Raw genomic sequence first — 14774 nt, 5'->3', positions numbered from 1 at the left:
GCTCCAAGATAGCAAGGGGCCAGGGGTAGTTCATCAGCCCCAGAGGTCAGCCAGGGGTGGGTCCGCTTGGAGGGCAAAGGTCATCGATGGTGGGAGCAAGCTCCCCCTTCCAGAAGTGGCTCCTTATGATGTTCTCAGAGATCTGGCAGCTATAGGTGGTGGGGCCAGACTGCCAGGGTTCAAAGACTGACTCTGTCTCTTCTTGGCGGTGTGACCTTGGGCAAGTTACTCGACCTCTCTGAGCCTTAGTGTCCTCCTCTGTAAAATGGGGATAACAAGAGAACCCACCCATAAAGTTGTTCTTAGAATTATTATAGTTATTATTGGTTAGTATAATAACCAATACTAATCATTATTGGTAACTAATCATTGGTTTGGTTAACCACACTACTCATTATTGGTTAATATATTATTTGGTAGCAGGACTGCCTGGGACACTGCAGGTGTTTGCTATTATTATTAGTTTCATTATGATCATTAGGTTTGAACTCACTGGAATCCATACTTGGTTGAATCTTTTGGTTTTTGTTTGTTTTTTTAATATTTTTTTAAACTTCAGTTTCCAAAATCATAGGGATAAAGTTAGGTTCAGGTTCCAAAGTACGGACCAGGGTTATATCAAAGCTGAGCCCAGTAACTCTCTCCCTGTTCCTCCTTGGTTTCATCAGTCAAAGTGCATATATTTTCTTAGCCCCCGGTCTGTGCCAGGCAGTGAAGAAACAGACCACAATCCCTGCTTCGGAGGGAGCTTAGGGTCCAGAGATGGAAAATGAACAAGAAACATACAAATGGAAATATCAGGATGATTATTTCAGAAAGTGATGGTCAGCCAGGGCATGTCTGGATTGGAATAGATTCACCAAGGTGTTCAGGGCGGGCCTCTCGGAGGAGGTGACTGGAGCAGAGCCCCAAAGGAGGTAAGAGCTAGCCAGGTGGACTTATGGAAGCAGGGCCTTGCAGGCAGAGGAAACAGCTTGTGCAAAGGGCCTGAGACAGGAGTGGCGCTGTGGTTGTAGGGCAGAGAGCTGACCGAGGGGAAGATGAGCCTAAGACTCGAGTGTGGGACCTGAGGCTGAGGTCAGGGCTGGGTTTTCTTCAAAGGGCAGTGAGAAGCCCTGAGGAGCGGAGCATTTAAGCAGGGGAAGGGTGTGATGTGATTTGTTTGTCAACGCCCCTTCTGGCGGCCCTGTGGACGATGGATGGTCGTGCCTGAGCGGGACCAGGGTGGAGGCTATCCTGTCCTCTGGATCCCCTTCCCGAAGGCCCACCCTCTGCTCACCCCTCACGCAGCCACTCCTAACTGAATCCTTTTGACTGCTCTGTCTCGATTGAAATTTTTGAAAAGACACCCTCCTATCCGGTTTAAGGAAAATGGCTGGGTAAGCATCGTGAGGCAGGGGAGGCTCTCAGAACCAGTTGCCGAAAGGAAGCCTAGGCTTTGCGAGAATGTGCAAGTCATTCGTTCCCTTTAAAATGTTTCCTCGGTGCCAGGCACTGTCCCTGCACTGGATAACAATAGTCAACAAAAAATCAACAACATTAAGGTGTATGGATCCTTAGGAGTACTCAAACGGACAGAGGTTTCTTTTTCTCTCTCAGTAAGAAGCCCAGGGCTGGCATGATGGTTCAAAGATGCCATCAACCAACCATCCATACCCTTTTCCGTGTATCTGTCCCACCGTCCTTGGAGCCTAGACCTTCTTGCTCACTGTGATTGCCTCATGGCCACAAGATGGCTGCTGCTGCTCTGTAGCCTTGATCCCAGGCAAGGAGGAAGAGGAAGTGTGAAATCGTGGAGGATTTCCTCCTGGCAAGTCCTTGCCTTTTTATTGGGGGGGAGTATGCCTTTCTGAGGAACTTCCGGCTATTTCAAGACGTGTGTCAGATGGTCGTTCCTAGCCGCAGAGGAAGCTGGGAAATTGAGCGCGTTAGCCTTCCAGCCTCTGTTGTAGACAATGGTCGCAAATGGAGGTGTGCCAGCCAAGCCGTCCCCCAGAGTCCTGCCCTTGCAGAGTTTGTGTTTTGCCTCTGAGCAGCCTCTCTCTTGCACCTTTTCCTTCTCAGGTGCTCTACTCTCTCTCTCTCTCTCTCTCTCTCTCTCTCTCTCTCCACCCCTCAGAGGTGGGGGTGGGGGCTGTCACAAGATCTCTTGTCTCCATCTCTGCCCGTGTCCGCTCAGTGCTTTCTTTCCCTGCAGACCTCTCTTTTCTGATACTGAGAACGTGGTGAGCACCTTCTCATCAGTCACCTCTTCTCTCTCTCACCTCGCCTCTCTTAACTGCTTTAACTGCTGTTCTCTCTGCCCCATTCACCCCCTGCAAAGATCTGCACCCCCTTCTCCTGCACCCTCGCCCCTTGAAGCACCAGAAACTCAAGGTATTTTGGGTAACAGGTTTTTCTTTTTAAATGAGACTTTGGGGGCATGACCTGGTGGCTCAGTCCTTTAAGCGTCAGACTCTTGGTTTCTGCTCAGGCCGTAATTTCAACAGTTCGTAGGTTCAAGCCCCATGTCTTGCTTTGTGCTGACAATGAGGAGCCTGCTTGGGATTCCCTCTCTCTCTCTCTCTCTCTTTCGCTCCCTGCCCCTCCCCCACTCGCACTTCCTCTCTCTCTCAAAATAAATAAACTTAAAAAATACAAACAGACAGGCTAAACAAGTTCAAGTTCAGAATTTTGCCCAGGAGAGAACCTGACTCCTTGTCCCCCCATGTGAATCTGTTAACTTGCCTTCTGCGTCTCCCAGTCCTGCCCTCATTCCTTGGCTCCTGGCCCCGCGTCCCTGAAACCGCTTGTATTGTCACCTCTTCTCTGACTGACCCTCCTCTGTCTTGAAAGGTCCTCATGATTACAGTAGGTCCACCCCCATAATCCAGGGTAATCTCCCCACCCCAGGATGCTTCACTTAATCACATCTGCAAGGTCTCTGTCCTAATGTAAGACAGCCATATTCGTGAGTTCCAGGTATTGGGGTGCGGGTATCTTTGGGGGGGAATTCTTTCTACCCGCCCTCCTCGTTCTCAGAGCATGATCTCCAATGGAGGTGTGGATTGTGGGAGCGCACAACTCCTTGGCCCCAGGGACCTCTCTGGGAATAGGGGTGGGACGGGGAGAGTCCTCAAAAGCAGGGGGTCCAAAGCAGCACCCCCTTGCCCAAGGTCTGAGGTGAGTGTTGATTTTGGAGAATCATGGGCAGAGGTGTTGGAACATAGAATAGAACAGGGGGAAAAAAAGGTTTTTTGGGGGGCGCCTGGGTGGCTCAGTCGGTTAAGTGTCTGACTTCGGCTCAGGTCATGATCTCACAGTTCATGGGTTCGAGCCCCACATCAGGCTGTCTGCTGACAGCTTAGAGCCTGGAGCCTGCTTCAGATTCTGTGTCTCCCTCTCTCTCTGTCCCTCCCCCACACACACAAATAAATAAAAAACATTAAAAAAATTTTTTTAAGTTTTTTTAAATTGTGCATTCATCCAGCCGAAATTCTTTTCTCTGGAGACCAATTTTCCATATCTTCCCATATAATATGGGGGTCCCAGTGTCCCCCAGGGCCTGGGAGTTCCCAACAATATCCTGGGGGTGTTTTTGTTTGGGTTTTGTTTAAAAAAATGTTTTAAGCGTGTTTATTTATCTTGAGAGGGAGAGCGTGAACGGGGGAGGGACAGAGGAGAGAGACTCCCAAGCAGGTTTCAAACTGTCATTGCGGAGATCCACGCGGGGCTCGAACCCAGGAACCGTGCGATCATGACCTGAGCCGAAGTCGGACGCTTAACCGGCTGAGCCACCCAGGCGCCCCTTTATTATTTTTTTTAAAAAAAAGAGAGAGAGGGAGACAGAATCTGAAGCAGGCTCCAGGCTCTGAGGTGTCAGCACAGAGCCAACATGGGCCTCAAACTCACAAACTGTGAGATCCCGGCCTGAGCCAAAGTCGGGCACTTAACCAACTGAACCACCCAGGCGCCCACCACTAGCCCCTGGGGGTATTTAACAGCACTGATTTTTAAATTTTTAATGTTTATTTATTTTTGATAGACCGAGAGAGAGAGAGAGCGAGTAGGTGAGGAGCAGGGAGAGAGGGAGGCACAGAATCTGAAGCAGGCTCCAGGCTCCAAGCTGAGCTCGAACCCACTGACTGCGAGATCATGACCTGAGCCCAAGTTGGCGCTCAACCAACCGAGGCCCCCAGGTACCCCTTAACAGCACTGATTTTACAATCAGATGGTCCTGGATTATAACGAGGGCTCCCCCTTACTTGCTGTGGGCGCTGGGTGGCTCAGTTCTGCTCCTGAGCCTTAATTTCTGCCTTCATAATAAGGAGTCAACAATCCCACCGGGATACAATGCGGCTCTAGGAAATGGAAACATCAGGGGCCAAGAGTCTGTCTTTCTTCTGGTGTTTTCCTCTCGGGGGCCACTGGCTCTCCTCTCGGGCTCTCCGCACCGCTCTCGGCCCCAGCTGTGCCCACGGATACCGTATGGCCCCCGTTTCCGCGCCAGCTTTCGGCTCCAGAGTCCCGAGCCCTGGCGCGCCAAGGTTCAATGCCACATCCCACCTAGCGAGAGCCCCGCGGGGCCCACGGGGAGTCACGTGTCCACGACCGGGCCAATCGGCGGCGGCCAGGGTGGGGCCTGGTCACGTGGTTTCCGGGGTGCCACGCCCCTGCTCCGCACAGGTTCTCAAAGCTGAACCTATGGGAACCTGTTGGCAAACAAAATCTTGTGCTCCTCTCCAGAACAGCCTTCCTCCGCCGGCGAAGACTGGTGGACTCCTCAGGCCCCTTCCCGGGGCTCCCCCATCTGGAGGGTACCCTCTTTCTCTGTGCCCAGCACGCACCTGTAACCTTCACATTCCCAAGCCTCTGGAACAAGGTTTTCCCTCCCCCCCAAATGTCTTCAACCTCTCATTAACGGTTTCATTTGCATAACGCTTGCTTGTTGTTAAAAATAACAAGGTAGGGGCGCCTGGGTGGCTCAGTCTATTAAGCGGCCGGCTGACTTCAACATTAGGGCATGATCTCACAGTTCATGGGTTCGAGCCCCGCGTCTGGCTCTGGGCTGATAGGTCGGAGCCTGATTTGGATTCTGTGTCTCCCTCTCTCTCTGACCCTCCCCTGCTCACACTCTGTGTGTGTCTCTCTCTCAAAAATAAAAATAAATTTTAAATAACAAGGTAAAGGGGTACCTGGGTGGCTCAGTCAGTTCAGGTCACAATCTCATGGTTTGTGAGTTCCAGCCAGGAGTCAGGCTCTCTGTCAGCATGGAATCCCTTTCAGATCCTCTGTCTCCCCCTCTCTCCGCCACTCCCCTGTTTGCGCGTGCTCTCTCAAAAATAAACATTTTAAAAAATANAAGAGAAGCGCTCTCTCCTTCCCTTCCTGAACCTTTGTTTATGATTCCAGGAGTTTCTTTCTGTCTTATTTTCCCCCCCCTAGAGCAATTTAAAATTTTCTATTACCAGACTCGAAGAAAAAGGGGATATTAATTTTAGTGATGTTTACCCCAGTATCTCCAATATATTATTTCTTTAAAAAAAATTTTTTTTAATGTTTTGTTTCAGAGAGAGAGAGAGAGAGAGAGAGTGAGAAGGGGAGGGTCAGAGAGAGAGGGAGACACAGAATCTGAAACAGGCTCCAGGCTCTGAGCTGGCTGTCAGCACAGAGCCTGACGCGGGGCTCGAACCCACGAACCGTGAGATCATGACCTGAGCCGAAGTCGGACGCTTAACCGACTGAGCCGCCCAGGCGCCCCCTCCTCCTTCTCTTACTTGTATTTCTTCCCCCTTCTTTGCTGCTCCCCACAGTTGTCCCTGCCCCTTAGGATCGCTAGAACATTGGCTCCAAACTCGCTTCCAAAGAATTCTGCAAATTCCTGTGCTTCTCAGGGTCACTCTGGCTTCAAGCTCCCCTTTGCCGAATTTAATTTGCTTTCTGGAGCATATGACTGGCCCCAGTGTGTCTCTACTCCTCCCTGAATCCCCATAAAAGTCCCCCCTCCCCACCGCTGGTCTCAGATCTGTATTGGGCTGTCACCGGAAGTGAGCCTGTCCTGGGGACCCTCTGTCTCCGAATTCCAGCCTGGCTGCAGCTCGACCCTAAAGTTTTCACTGGCTGTTAAAAGATGTAAAAAGAAATGGGTGAAGTTAATCCTGACAATGCATCTTACTTGACCAGGTATATCCAAACTATTGCAACATGGAATCAGTATGGAAATGGTTGAGGCCTTTTACGTAATTCCTCCCCCCGCCCCCAACTCCCCTGCAAGAAGTCGGGTGTGCATTTTACACTCAGCACATCTCAGTTCAGACGCGCCGCATTGAAGCGCTCAGAATAGCCACACGGGCGTGTAGCTACCGTATTGGGCAGCCTGGGATCCATCACGGAAACATGAATTTTCCTAGTGAACATTATGAACTGCCCTGGGCTCCATCCCGAGCCGCTTGGGACCTTTTCACTTCCTTACTCACCTCTGAGTATCCGTCCCAGCCAGCCAGATGACTCATCTCTCCTTCTTCCCTCTCCTTACCATTCCTCCTCAGCCCCTCCCTCCGGGAAGCCCCCTGGGAATTCCAGAGCCTCACCCTCTGTTCTGCAAATCGGGCGGCCTCCCCAGGCTCTGCCCACCCACCCCTACTTCCCTGGGCTTGAAGCGCTATTCCTCGGAATCAGGGGCACTGCCTTCCTCTTGAACTTCTACAGGTTTGCTGCCTGTTCTCGGTCCACTGAGCAAGAATGCAGTGACTGAGGGGGACCCCGTGTCCAGAATCCACTTGGTTCCTGAGTTTTGGAGAGCAGCTCCATCTCAAACAATGAATCCCATCCCTGACTTCAGACAATGATGGATACCCGTTTTGTTTTTCACCCAAACGTCAGCCACAACCCCCTCAATCGCTTGAGGCTCCATCCTGTGTCTTTTCATAATTCATCTTTTTGCTGTTGTTGAGATATAGCGTGCACATCTTAAGTGTGAAGCTCATTGATTTGTTTGTGTACCACATGCAGATGCGTACATGCGACCACACCCAGATTAGGGTATGGAAAATTTCCAGCCCCCCTCTGTCCTACCAGGCCCATCGATTATCACTGCAAACTAACGTTGCCTGGTTTTGGATTATCCCATAAACAAAATCAAACAGTGTATGTAGTAGGTTTGGTGTCTGGTCTGTTTTGCCCAAGATCTATTAGGTGAGTTCACTGGTGTATAGCCCGTTGGGTACAGCCCACTACATGGATATACCATAATTCATCCATTCTTCTGTTGGGGACCATCTGAATTTTCCCCAGGATTCGGCCATTTTGAATGTTCTATGAACATTCTTTTCTTAAGTTTATTTATCTTGAGAGAGAGAGTGTGTGTGCACAGGAGGGGCAGAGAGATAGGGAGAGAATCCCAAGCAGGCTCCGCACTGTCAGCGCAGAGCCTGATGATGCAGGGGCTCGTACTCAGAAACCGTGAGGTCAAGACCTAAGCTGAAACTGCTTAACTGACCAAGCCCCCCAGGCACCCCTCTACTATGCACATTCTTGTAGAAGTCTTTGGGGGGCGTGTACACATCCATTTTCCTTAGGTCAGTGCCCATGGGTGTAACTACAGGGTCATAAGGTGTGTGCTTAGCTTTAAAAGATACTTCCAGGGTGCCTGGGTGGCTCAGTTGCTTGAACGTCCAACTTCAGCTCAGGTCATGACCTCACGGTTCGTGGGTTTGAGCCCCGCATCGAGCTCTGTGCTGACAGCTCGGAGCCTGGAGCCTGCATCAGATTCTGTGTCTCCCTCTCTCTCTCAGTGCCCCTCCCCTGCTTGTGCTCTGTCTCCCTCTTTCTCTCAGAAACAATAAATGAATAAACTTTAGAAATAGATAAATAAATACAAAATAAAAGATAGATGCTTCCCGACATCTGCCAAAGTGATTGGGTCCACCTCCACGCTGGTAGTGCAAAGTTCTCCCGGTCCCACAACCTCGCCAAGGCTTGGATCCCTTCCCATCTCTTCTTCATTTCCCCTGGTGTTTATGATATATCAAGTTCTGCGCTAATTCAGTTCATTCTTAGCCTTCTGGGGCTACTGTAAGTTTGTTGCCTCACAGTTCTGGGGGCTATAAGTCCTTGGGTTCCTTCTCAGGGCAAGGGAAGGAACTCCCCATGGCTTATAGCTGGCGGTCTTTCCTCTGTGTCTTCGCATCGTCTTCCATTTATGTGTCTCCGTGTCCAAATTCCCACTTTTTGTGAGGACACCTGTTTCATTGGATTCGGGCCCACACTAGGACCTTAGTTTAACTGGATTACCTCTATAAAGACCGTAGCGCCAACCAAAGTAGGAATTCAATATCCAGCTGTTGGGAGAGGCGATTCAACCCATAATAGTTTCTTTTTTTAAACGTTTATTATTTATTTATTTTAAAGTTTACTTATTTTCAGAGAGAGGGAGAGAGCATGAGTGGGGCAGAGAGAGAGGGAGAGAGAATCCCAAGCCGGCTCCATACTGTCAGAGCGGAGCCCAGTGTGGGGCTCCAACTCATGAACCCTGAGATCATGGCCAGAGCCAAAATCAAGAGCCAGATGCTTAACTGACTGAACCACCCAGGTGCCCCTATTTATTTTTATGAGAGAGAGAGAGAGAGAGAGAGAGACAAAGGATCCAAAGCAGGCTTGAGCTGACAGCAGTGAGCCTGAGGCAGGGCTCAAACTCAGAAACCGTGAGATCGTGACCTGAGCCAAAGTGGGAGACTCAACCGATCGATCCACGCAGACGCCCCTCAAGCTATAATATTTTAGAGGTGAATATTATTCCCATTTTATAGATGAGGAAATCAAGGCATAGCAAGACCCCACAGCTGCTGAGTGGCCGCGCTCGGATTTGAACCCTGGCCATCGGATTCTGAGCCCGGCCCCTCAACCCCTACACTACATTGCCTGAGGTGGGCAGCAAAAATCCCAGAATCCCCCTCATGCCCCTCCCCAGAAGCCTCTTGGATTCACAAAGAATACTTTGTGTTTCTGACTGTCACCTCTCGCTCTGATTTCCTGCTTCCGCTGAATTTTTTCTCCCCAGTATTCCTTTCTACTCTTTCCCCCCTTTTAGTTCTATTTTTATCAGAGTTATACATCCACATAGTTTAGAGCGTCAAAGACAAGATCTTTTTTGTAATGAAAGCCAACAGCATCCCATCTGCCTACCCCTCCATTTCTCCCGCCCCAGAGCAAGCTGCTTTTACCTCATTTATTGTATCATTCTGCTGTTTGTGTCCCTGTCTCAAAATGCCATGTTTGTATGGCTACCTCTTGATTTTTCAATTTTAGGTATTTTCCATTCACTTCTTACTATGGGAAACACATACTCATACTCTTATTCAAATTACTCCAGCCTCCCACACTGTGATTCTGGCTAGATGAATATGCAGTGTTTACATGTTATGACTGTGTAAATGCTCCCACAGCTGCCACAAGTAGTAAACCATGATTACTTTCCTCTCCTACACAATCCTTTGTTTTTCCTGGAGTTAATAATTGTCTTTCTTTTTTTCCACTTGCTTAGTGGCCGAGTTTTCTTTGTTAATTCAAAATGCTCTGTTAACTATGTGAATCTCTTCTTCACATACTCATTTGCATCAGGTACTCCATTAATTTAATCAATATTGAAGAAGTTCTCCTCGTGGCCTCTGGCCTGCTCCTGCATCCCCATCCCTTCACCTGTCCCCTGGTTTGGATTCTGTTGTATCCTAATTCTCACTCATCCTGGGTTTTTCTCTCTTGTTCTTTTGAGCTTCCTGACAAAAGGCACATAATGTGTGTGTGCATGTGTGTGTGTGTGCGCGCATAAAATCTTAGAGACACTGAATATCGAAAACATCTTTAGTCTTGATAGGCCTTCTGGCTGGGTATAAAATTCTGGGCTAGAGGTCATTTTCCTCTAGAAATTTTTTTAAAAATATTTATTTTTAAGAGAGAGAGAGAGAGCGTGCGTGTGCACATACACTAATGGGGGAGGGGCAGAAAGCAAAAGGGAGAGAGGATCCAAAGCAGCCTCTGTGCTGACAGCAGAGAGCCCAATGCAGGGCTCGAGTTCACAAACCTTGAGATCGAGACCTGAGCCGAAGTCAGGTACTTAGCCGAGTGAGCCACCCAGGCGCCCTTCCTGTAGAATTTTGAAGGCATCACTCTGTTGTCTTCTAATGTCCAGTGATACTATTAAAAATCAGAAGTCATTCTGATCTGTAAGCCTGTGTGTCACCTGTTTTTCTTTTCCCTGTCCTCCGTGTATTGAAATTTCTCAGTAAAGTGTCTTCATTTATTTTCATTGCTGGATCTCTCAAATGTATCCTCATGTCATTCATTCTGGGAAACTTCCTTGATTTCTTTCTATTATGATTTCCCCCTTCCCTCCATTTCTCTCTGGAACTCTTATCAATTTGATGCTGGGCTTCCTGAACTCTTTCATCTATTGTCTTATTTTTCCATCTCTTTATTTTTCTTTTTAAAATTTTTTTTTATTTTTCAGTGTTTTATTTATTTCTGAGAGACAGAGAGAGACAGCGTGAGCAGGGGAGGGTCAGAGAGAGAGACACAGAATCTGTAACAGGCTCCAGGCTCTGAGATGGCTGTCAGCACAGAGCTCGACGCGGGCTCGAACCCATGAACCGTGAGATCATGACCTGAGCCGAAGTCGGACGTTTAACCGACTGAGCCACCCAGGCGCCCCTCCATCTCTTTATTTTTCTGCTCTACTTCCTGAGACATTTTCTTAACCTAATCTTCCACTCTTTATTAATCTTTTCGTTTCTGCTAGTATATTTTCAATTCCCAAGAACTTTTTCTTAACTTTATTTATGCTTCTTCATAATCTCTCCACCCAATGTGGGGCTTGAACTCACAACCTCGAGATCAAGAGTCACATGCTCCTCCAACTGAGGCAGACAGGTGCTCGACTAAGAACTCTTTTTTTAAAATCTCTGAATGTTTATAGTATTTTCTAAATTTAATAGTATTATTTATAGTATTCTATTTTATAATATGCTTTTCGTGGTTCAGAGTTGTAGAATCTTGTCTTCTTTCTCTGACTATATTGCTAGTTGTTGGGTTGTTTTTTTGTTGGGTTTTTTTTTTTTTACATTTTCTCTCTGAGTGGGGTTGTTGACTATGAACATCACTGTAGGTGATCTGCCTGGACCATTTTTGTCGGGGAATTCCAAATATAGATATTTTTTTGTATTTTTTCTTAGAGTAGTTGTGTGTATATATATATGTATATATATATGCATATGTATATGTGTCATATACATAGAAACAAGGAAAACAAATACTGAATTATGATCTCCCTTACAAAAAAAAAAACCTCTAATGATATGAAAGTTAAAAGACATTCATCCATTCATCCAATAAGTTTTTATTTATTTATTTAAGTTTATTTTATTTCTAGAGAGAGAGAGCAGGGGAGGGGCAGAGAGAGAGGGAGAGAGAGAATCCCAAGCGGGCTCCATGCTGTCAGAATGTGGGGCTCGATCTCATGACCCGCGAGACCATGACCTGAGCTGAAATCAAAGTCAGATGCTTCACTGACGGAGCCACCCATGTGCCCCTCCAATAAATATCCATTAAGATGTTTCGCCAAGCACTGGGCTAGGCGCCGAGGGTGCAGCAGTGAACAAATGAAAGTCCTTGCTCTGTTGGACCTTCCATTCTGGTCTGGGAGACAGACACTTATTTGTTCCTTGGGCATCAGTCTCCAATAGCCCTCTCTGCACCAATAGAAATGCCCCGTGGGGCGCCTGGGCCACTCAGCCAGTTGAGCATCCAACTCCTGATTTCAGCTCAGGTCATGATCTGACCCAAGAGCCAACCCTGTGTGGGGCTCCGCACTGGCAGCAAGGGGCCTGCTTGGGAGTCTCTCTCCCTCCCTCTTTGCCCTTCCTCTGCTCTCTCTCTCTCAAAATAAATAAATAAACATGTTTTAAAAAGAGAGAGGGGCGCCTGGGTGGTTCCGTCGATGAAGCATCTACCTCTTGCTTTCAGCTCAGGTCATGATCTCTGCAGTTCGTGAGTTTGAGCCCCGCATTGGGCTCTGTTGTGATGGTGCGGAATCTGCTTGCGATGCTGCCTCCCTCTGTCTTTGTCCCTCCCCACCCACCCATAAATAAATAAATAAGTAAAAGGAGAGAGAAATGTTCTAGACTTTTGCAGTCCAATGCGGTAGCCACCAATTCGCGATCATTTCAATGGTGGTTGGTGCGACTAGGGAACTGAATTTTACTTTTATTTTTAAATTTTCTTTTAATGTATATTTATTTTTGAGAGAGAGAGAGCGAGAGACAGAGCCCAAGTGGGGGAGGGGTGGAGAGAGTAGGAGACACCGAATCCCAAGCAGGCTCCAGGCTCTGAGCTGTCAGCACAGAGTCCGATGCGGGGCTTGAACTCCCAAACCGCGAGATCATGGCCTGAGCCGCAGTTGGACGCTTAACCGACTGAGCTACCAGACGCCCCAGGAACTGAATTTTTAGATTTTAATTCAAATTTCAATTCAAATAGCCCTATGGGGCGAGCAGCTACCACCATGGACAGCGCTAGAAAATTCCATTCTTACGGAGAGGTACAGAGGACTTTGGCACTGGCAGCCTCACGCGGTTTTGGCTCCTGTGCCAAATGCGGGCTAAGCCTACCACAGAGGGCAAACAGACAAAATAAGCAGTAGTTTTTATTCCTCTCTGATCAATTAAACTACGTGTGCTACACGCAACCTTATACCTCCCTTGCCAAAATCACACACGGTTGTCGTCTTGCTTTTTCCCCGGAGGAATAGCTCTTGGCATCTCTCCCTTTTTCGTGAGGTCTTACTTCGCAGCTTCGTGCCCAGCCCACGGAACGCCCACCTCGAACCAGCCCGAATTCATTCATTCTCATTCAGCCACTCTGTTAAGCACCCGTTATGCGCCGGGTGCCGTTCCAGACCCTTGTGGCTACAGCGGTGAACCATCCAGACAAGATCTGTGCCTTCACGGAATTTCAGGCCCAGTGGGAAGAGGGGAACTATAAACTTGATAACCAGGAACATACTATAGTTACAAGGGAATGCGTGCCACCGGCAAAAATACTGCCGGGGGAGTCTGGGACACCTAAGGAGGAGGCTTCCGATTGCGGTATTTAAGAAGGTGCTCGGAAAGGTGACTTTTGAGCAATCACTTGAAGGAAGTGAGGGGAGAAGCCAGGTGGCTATATGGGAGAAGGATGTTCCAGCAGAGGGAACAGCCAGTGCAAAGGTCCTGAGGCAGGAGTGTGCTGGAGTGGTCCAGGAACTTCCTGTTTGACGCCATAGGTCCATGTAATGGGAGGTAACTCCAGTTACTGAGTGAAGCGAGGAGCCAGGGGAGTGGAGGGAGCTGAGAAGGGATAGACGCTGACTCAAATGTTAAGATCCCTCTGGTGACGGGGCAGGAATAAACAGGAAAGCAAAGACAGAGGCAGGGAATTTTTATTTTTCCCAAACCTAAGACTAACCAAAGACTGTAGGACATGGCCGACTCTTAGTAGAGGTTTAGTGAGTATGCGGAAGTAGGAGGGGAAGTAAGGGCCTGGGGGGAGGGAGGTAGGCATTATGTTGCATAAAGACTGATGGGGAGCCCAGGGGGCTCAGATGCTAACCATCTGACTTTGGCTCAGGTCCCGATCTCACAGTTTGTGAGTTCAAGCCCCATATCAGGCTCCATGCTGACCTTGCAGAGCCTGCTTTGGATCCTGTCTCTCTCTCTGCCCCTCCCCCCACTCGTGTTCTCTCTCAAAAATGAATAAACATTAAAATAACATTTTTAAAAAGGGTGGAGCAAAGGGGGCCCCTGGGTGGCTCAGTCGGTTAAGCCGCCGACTTCAGCTCAGGTCATGATCTTGCATTTTGTGAGGTCAAACCTCACATGGGGCTCTGCACTGATGTGTGGAGACTGCTTGGGATTCTCTCTCTCTGCCCCTCCCCTGCTCTCACTCTCTCTCTAAATAAATTAATAACTTAAAAAAAAAAAAGGACTGAGCAAAGGATTAAAAGTGAAGGCTCCTAGCTCTCCTCTTCCTGAAAGCCCCTCAAATCTCCTAAGGCCATTAGACATCTTGAGTTTAAAAAAAAAAATTTTTTTTAATGTCTTTATTTTGAGAGACAGAGAGTGAACGGGGGAGGGGCAGAGAGAGAGAGGGAGACAGAATTTGAAACAGTCTCCAGGCTCTGAGCTGTCAGCACAGAGCCCAACGCGGGGCTCGAACCCACGAACCGTGAGATCATGACCAGAGCCGAAGTCCGATGCTCAACCAACTAGGCCACCCAGGCGCCCCAGAAACCTTGACTTTTGACTCTTGTCTGCAATGCCTCCCCGGTCTCTCTCCCCACCTCCATACCCCTCCCTTGCTCCCTTCAAGGACCCCTGGCACCTTCCTTACCTTTTATCTTAGTCCTCAAGCCCTCCCATCCCTCCTCTTCAGCCTGACTCTGGAAACCTCCAGTTCTTTCTCCTTAAACCAGGGAAGCAATTCACCTTTTGCCCCCAGGGGCATTTACTAAACAAAGAGAATCCCAGAGAGAAACTGCAGTTTGCCTGCAAGGCAGCAGTGGCCACAGGCAGTTGTGAGATATACACAAATATATGTATGTTTCCTGAGGTCAGCTGGGATCTCCCTGGCTGTTAGAATCCATAGAAAATTAATTCAAGTCTCATTCTCCAGCCGTGGGATCTTGATCGCCCTCCCCAGATTTCTACTCATTCCCCAGAGCTTCAAGTTCTTTGCGTCACCAGTTTTTGCTTCGGCTGGAATCTGTT

At 48.5% G+C, this 14774-nt stretch overlaps 1 protein-coding gene across 1 annotated transcript in view; it reads left to right on the top strand.

Moving 5' to 3' along the window:
* Positions 1-14774, top strand: part of GRIN2D (glutamate ionotropic receptor NMDA type subunit 2D) — a 35519-nt gene that overhangs the window by 16777 nt on the left and 3968 nt on the right. The window lies entirely within an intron of this gene.

This window comes from Crocuta crocuta, unplaced genomic scaffold, assembly GCF_008692635.1.
Source record: "Crocuta crocuta isolate KB4526 unplaced genomic scaffold, BGI_CrCroc_1.0 scaffold334, whole genome shotgun sequence".
Classification (NCBI taxonomy): domain Eukaryota; kingdom Metazoa; phylum Chordata; class Mammalia; order Carnivora; family Hyaenidae; genus Crocuta; species Crocuta crocuta.
This window is presented reverse-complemented; position numbering and strand designations above follow the sequence as displayed.